Source organism: Protopterus annectens, chromosome 3.part0 (assembly GCF_019279795.1).
Source record: "Protopterus annectens isolate FY-2018-M chromosome 3.part0, PAN1.0, whole genome shotgun sequence".
Lineage (NCBI taxonomy): Eukaryota > Metazoa > Chordata > Ceratodontiformes > Protopteridae > Protopterus > Protopterus annectens.
Genome location: NC_056731.1, coordinates 209,575,693 through 209,583,224, shown reverse-complemented (window position 1 = coordinate 209,583,224; position 7,532 = coordinate 209,575,693).

The window sequence follows — 7,532 nt, the reverse complement described above, 5'->3', positions numbered from 1 at the left end:
GAGTCTATAATTAACCCAGACTGTAGAAGTGTCATCCTTGTGTGGATGAGTCACAGTGACTATTTTGCAGGCCTCAGGGACAAATGCCATGAATGTGCTGATGCTGAGCTGTTTAACTATAGGCTGGAATAGTGCATACTTGCATTGATTAGACTGCAGCCTGATATATTATCTTGTCTCATAGAAACATTATGTTTGCCTTTTTAACACTTGCTCCAAGGTAATTACAGGAGAAACTAAATTTTCAGGGATACTGGGAACAAAAATATGGGTAAGTGGAGTAAAGTTAGGTCTAAATTTGTCCTCTTATATAGTGGCTATATTCTTGAGATTAATAACAGTATTCCTTAGTTTCCTGATATGACTGAAGATAGGCTTGCAGTTTCCTTTGGTGTCTATAGCAACCTTAAGTTCATACTCTGCTTTATATTTTCTAATAATGTTCTTAAGTTCCTTGTGGGCATGTTTCACTGTGGTCTTGAATTAGGGGAATGGAGATTTCTTATAATTTTTCATTAGTTTCCTCCTTTTATAATGCAGTGTATGAACACAGAAGTTTCACCAGAGAGGTTCATTCCTGAAATTGCCACTATATTTAGGGTGGATGCTGGTAAATAATGGAAGTGTATATGGTAGCCCTCTTAGTTGGACCCGTTTGAAGGGGGATTATGGGAATTTTGCACAGGTCTTCTTCAAGTTGAAGTAGATGGTTTCATTTCATGGTAAGGTGGTACCATTAAGCCCGACAGACTTGTGGTCAGATTTAGTTGGGTATAATGAGATATATGGTGGGCTATAAGCAGACGAAACTGACTACAAGCACTTCATCTAAGAGTAAAATTCACAGCTTTCTGATTAGTTACATTCAAGGTGAGCATGGCATCAGTTGAGCGACTAGGTAGAAAAGTGTTTCATGGAATGCACAAAGAAAGAGGGTAAGTACCTCACAGAAAAAACGAGGGACATTTGCATGTGGATGCTGTCCACATTGTAGGTCTATTTAGAAAAAAATGTTAAGACTTACCAAATGAAATACACAAAGTTTATTCTCATGGATATTTTACATATTTGAGCAGAGGGGTAGTATGCCTGCTAGGATTTTATGCTGTAAAAAGATCAGAATGTTCTGCATTTTATGTAGGAAGGGTATCAAAAAAACTGAACAAATAAATATATAAACATGATTACGCAATTAAATCTACTGTAAAAAATGCTTTATGCAGATATTCATTGCACTATCCTAATTTCAAGCAATTGCATTTTATATAGTGGATGGCTTGTATTCAAATGTGAGGGGTGATTTAAAAAATATATGTAAAGGGATATAAGTGAAAAACAAAGTTAAATGCTTGTGTTAAGCTCATACTGAATGATGTTATTAATGTTAAGAGCAATTTGAAACGGAAAGGAGTGAAACATTAATAGATTAGTTAATCCAGCGATCTGATTTGTATAGGGGTATGTATATAATGGATGCAAATTAAACTTTCTACAAACTGATGATCGAGTCTTTTATTTAATTTTAATATTTATTTTATTTTACATTTTATTACCGGGTTGGTCTGACTGGGCAATCAGGTGCCTGTTTTTAGCAGAGACCCAGGGAGAAAAGCTCCACATACATGACAATCATAAAAATACAAAATACAAAAATACAACAGCTCCACATACATGATAAAAATACAAAAGTCAGAGATAAGTACAAATTAATTGCGCAAACAAACAGTAGAGCAAAGAGTATATTGTGGTATAGTATGAGAAGTTACAGAAGTGTGCAATATATAGAGTGTACAGCAGTAAGGCAGAAAATATAATGTACTTGAGTAAGAAGGCACAGTAATATTATATATAGTTATATACATTCATTTAAAATACAGTTCATTATAGCAGAGATTTGTTTATGTGTTTGACCTTTTTGAGTATGTGTTTGATTTATCTGAATGGTAGTAGTAGGGTTAGCCATGGTCAGTACCGGTACATTGCCAGATGAGACTGAGGTGGGCTTTTAATTGGATTTTAAAGGTGGGACTGCTATTTTGCAATCTGACATCTGTTGGAAGAGACTTCCAGATTTTAGCGACTGTGTAGGAGTAGAGGGATTCACCAACACTATGTCTACACTTAGCTACTTCAAGAAGGACTTTGTTTGTGGATCTTAGTTGGCGAGCAGAATTGTGAAAATTGAGTAAGCCAAAGAGATCAGGAATCTTGTTTGGGTGGTACAGAAAGTAATGAGCCATGGTGAGTCAGTTATAGTTTAGTAAGCTGGGGAGTTTTAGCCAACCTAGTTGTTTTAGTGAGTCACAGTGGTAGGAGTGGAAATTACATCTGGTTGTAAATCTAGCTATTTTATTATAGCACATGGACAATTTGTATAGGTCTGTTTTGTTAAGGTTTGTTAATACAGAGGATGCATAGAGCAATGTAGAGAGAAGGTGAGTTCTGGATATAGTAATGCTGGTGTCTTTGGTTAGATAGTTTTTGCAGCGGTATAGGGTCCAAGGTTTTTATGGACTTTGAATATGGTTTGTGCTATATGTTTGTCAAACTTTAAGTTTTGGTCATGTATTACACCAAGACGTTTAGCTTGTGATACTGGAGAGATTTGGGTGTTAATGGCAGAATTAATAGAGAAAAGAGCAGACAAATCAATAGTTTTGGTGGGGTGGAAAAGCATACATTGAATCTTTTTGGGGTTAAGTATTAGTTGTGAGTTTTCCAACCAGTTTTTGATATTGGAGAAGGCCTCTTGGGTTTTAGTCTGGAGAGTTTGGAGTGTGGGGGCTGAGCAGATCAATGTAGTATCATCTACATATTGGACAATTGTAGCTGGCTGGGTGGTAGTGTGGAGGATGTTTGTGAAGATATTAAATAGTAGGGGTCCCAGAATGGATCCCTGTGGTACACCTACTGTCACTGTGAGAAGGGGGGAGAGGGAATTATGCTACTTAACTTCTTGTTGGCAGTGTCTTTGGTTTACTTACACAATAATATTATGTTTATCATATTTATCTCTGCTCCAGTAGCCTTAGCTATATGGGTAGATTATCTTAGCTTGCTACATTTGGGAAGTGGAAAGATAAGAATCCAGGAGTCCCATGAGAATGGCCCTAGCAAAGCCTATTCAAGACCTAGAGAAGGATTCAAGCTTATATCACATTCTAAGTATGTACAGAGGATGACGTTGCTGCATCAAGAATACATCTAGAATCCAACTCTTTCCAAAAAACCCATAGATAAACCCAAGGCCTTGGTAGAGTGGCCTTGACCATGCCTGGAATGGTTATGCTGTGATGAGTATGAATAAAGTAATAGTCTTAGACAACCATTTAGAAATAGTCTGCTTTCACATGGGTTGTCTCTTCTTACCTTCGCAAGAAATGAGCAATTGATCTGAATATTTGTAAGATTTAGTTCTGTCAAGATAGTACCTGAGTTTTCTGTGGACATGCATGGTGTGGAATACCCTTTTCCCTCATTTTTAGGATGAGGAAAGAAAATGGGGAGATGGATAGTTTGGCTTAAAGTAAAATGGGATACCAGTTTAGGCATGAAAGAAGGATTAGTTCTCAAAGAAACCCTGTCCCTGTTGAAAATAAGAAAGTATCGACTCACCATAAGAGCTGGCAGCTCAGACATCCTTCTTGCAGAGGTCAGAGAAATCAGTAAAACTGTTTTCCATGTTAAGAAACTCACGTCAGCTAGTTAGCTGGTTCAAATGAAGCAAGTGTTGTGTTAGCTACTCTAATACAAAATTAAGACCCTGATGGAGGGTCCACTGGTTTTCCTGCAGACCACTTATGCAAAACCCCTTTCATAAAACATTTTGACATGAGAATACAGTGAAAAAGGAGGATTCATGAGCAGAGATGCTGAAATGGCTGATAAATGAACCTTGATGGGGGAGTAAGAAATGCCACAGGATAATAACTCATGTAAAAGCAGAGGCCAAATAGACATGAATGGGTGGTAGTTATGTTGTTAGCAGCAACTAGAAAACCTTTTCCATTTGCTAATATTTTATCTTCTAGTAGCAGGCTTTATTACCTTTATTAGTACCTGCTGCATGTCCTCAGTAAACAGGCGCCTAAAGAGAATTAAGACCCTACCATCTAGGCAGTAAATTGAAGTTAATCAGGATTCAGGGTGTATTAAACACCCTTGACCTTGTCTGATTAGATTCATTCTGTAAGAAAGCTTGTGGTAATTTTCTCTGGCCATTTCCAAAAGAAGGAAGAACCACTACTGCATAGTCTAGAAGGGAGGCTCCAAAATAATCTTGGAGGATTCCTTCTGAATCTTCAGAAGTATCATTGATATAAGTAGAAAGGGTGAAGATAAATACAAGAACATTCCCATCCAAGGAAAAATAAAGCATCTTTCTTCCAGACCTTCTTGCATGGAGTACTGGAGCAGAATTTTGCCAGCTGTCTGATCAGAGAGGAGGCAAATAGGATGACCCGAAAAACTCTACAAAGATGGAGCAAATCCTGGAAGACTTCCTGATCTAGTTTTCATTTGTGAGGGTCTTCCCTTGTCCTGCTCAGCCTGTCTGCCACATAGTTTGCTCTGACAGAATGTAGGATGTCAGTAGACTAAGACTGCACTCTGAAGATATATCCCAAGCTAACTTGACTAATCTGCAAAGGGAGTTCAACCTGGTTAATTGCTTTTTAATGTACCACATGAATGTGTTTTTGCCTATAGCAACTTGGAGATGTCCCTGGGACCAAAGATTATTCAGAGAGTTGAGTGCCTTGATCAGGGCATGCATCTTTTTTATATTTATGTGCTTGCATTTATCTTTGGTGTCCCACACACCCTGCACTTTTATTCACTCTGAAACTACCCCCAAGCAAAGTCTGAGATGTCTGAGGTGAGTGAATGCTTCGCAACAGGGAGGCAGAGGGGAATACCTGGATTTACGGATATTTGCTGTCTCCACCAAGTAACTTCCCTTCTGATGAACCTCAGAAATGGGATTTGAAAGGACAAAGGATGTGGTGCTGGGACCAAAGAGACTTTATATACCATTGTATCTTTCTCATGTGGAGTGTTATCAGGGCTGTCACATAGGAATCATAGATGCCATGCGACACAAAATCCTGAGGTATTCTCTCACAGTTATTGAAGTCTGAGTGGAAAGTCTTGGAAATTGGTCTAAATATAAATCTACTTTTCCTGTCAAAGAAAAGCTTTTTTATCACTGGTGAGATGGGAAAACTTACATTTATTTATTTATTTATTTAATTTATTTATTTATATTTGCTGACTGGGAGTGTCCGACTGGGCGTGGATCCATTTTCAGAGGAGGCCCGGGGAGAAAAGCTCCACAGTTAAAATAAACAGACTGTAGTTACATTGGATTACATAGCGATTAACAATTTACATAGAAATTACTTACAACATATTTACAGATGAAGAACATAGTACATCAGTAGACAACTAGAATCTTCATCTGTGAAGTACATAACAGACATTAACAAATGTTAAAATAAGAAGTTCCTGCTGTATAAGTACTAGGCTTATGAGCATCTGAGCAAATACAAATATAATCAAACCATATCAAGTTGACATTTGCAAATATTATACAGTACATATATTGTTCTATACCATACACTCAAAGCAACATTAAATAAATTGTTCAGCTCCTGCCTTCTCTTAAACTTCATTCCTCTTAGAAATATTTTTCCGCATGTATTGTTCCAATGATTTCTATTTTTCTATGTAATTTGCTCCTTTCCTTTTCTAAAGATCCCATTTCCTGTTTTTGTATCTCTGTTACAATAGTCAACACTTTGAGTATAGTTGGTCTAGACTTTGATTTCCATTTTCTAGTAATTACTTTTTGGCAACCACCAGAATTGAACTTAACAAGGTCTTACTGTGTCTTGGTAACTGAGATCCTGTATCCCAGCTCAAAAAATAATTTTGTTAGTTACACTTATTTGCTCGCCTAGCACCTGTGGGAAATCTTTAAAGTTTGTCAACTCAATACACTCTGAACATATGCTCCTAGGTACCTCTTTTTTCCCCATTACACCTCCAACATCTGCCATCTACCTGAGGAAAAATTCTTTGGAGTCTGTTTCGGATATAAAAGTATCTATGCAAGCACTTCCAGGCAAAAGCAAAAATCCTAAATATTCTAGTTTTGTTGCATATTTGGGAACCATACATATGTCTTCACATTGTTTCTTTGTGAATTGCTTATCTAATCTCTCTTCGCAATCTCTGATTGATTCCTATAGTTATTGTGCAATATTTTATATGGTCTACTAACCATCCCCTTTTTTAACAGCAGATTCTGTTCCTGATTTAGTATAAAACTCAACTGGTGTAGGTTTTTCATTTAGGGCTCCCCTATCCTTTTCTGTTTGGCTACACTGTGTCATATCGATCCCTGATAGGGAAGGCAGTCTCTAGCCTGCTATCCAAATGTCTTCTTGGCTTCTTCCCATTCTGTTACCTTTCCCTCTCTAATTATTTGTTCCCAGTACCTAAGTTCCTTTGACAGCTTCTTCAAGTAAATTCCAACCCCCACTCACCTATTCTCTGTACCCCTAATTGCAGTCATCCCTATCAGCAGAATATCCTTTGTCCATTCCCATGTTGGTTTAATTCTTAGCGTACTTCCTGCTACTTTATGAATATAATATTCTGTATGACTGTTGTTATTCTCATTAAGAATCTGCATCCACAATCCCATTCTTTCCTTATTTCTTGTATTACTCTCCCCCAGTTCCTCATCTTCCCTTTCCACCTTGAATTGTAACTTTCTGCTTGTGTTTTGCATAAGAGCCTTAACTGTGTCACTCTAAAATAACCCTTCAAATCAGGTAATCCTAAATCTCCTTGTTCTATTGGGAGTATCAACTTATCCCACTTGACTCTTTCCCTCGTCCCTTCACAGATGAAATCCTTCAACTCTTTATTAATTGCTATCCACAACTTCTCCTCTGGTTGACAAAATATTCCTGACTGTGCATAAAACTAAAGGGACCAAAAACATTTTTACTGCTTGTATATTGCTATCCATATCCATAGGCAAAAGCTTGCAGTTTCTTAGTTTTTGTATTATCTTTTGTTTAGTGTCTTCCCACATATCCTTAGCTGGCATAACATAATCCATTTTAATCCATACTCCTAAATACTTAATTTTATCATGCCACCACAAATATTGCACTGCTGAACCAATTCATGTGTGAGTATATAGTTTACAGCTTTAGCCATTGTTTTATCTTCATTAATTTTATATCTCCCCAAAAAAACCCAGAACTGTCTCATGAATGTTCCACAACACTGAGATTTTTTTCTGTTTCCATCAGGTACAAAACAGTATCATCTGCAAACAAAGCCAGCCTTTCTTGAACACCATACTAATTATATCATTGAATTTCTGAGTCCCATATTGCCTTTGACAATAGATCTAAATATAGCACAAATAACAAAGGGTAAAGAGGGGGCAGCCACAGCGGTGCAGTGGTTAGCGTTGCCGCCTCACAGCAAGAGGTTCTCTGGTTTGATCTTTG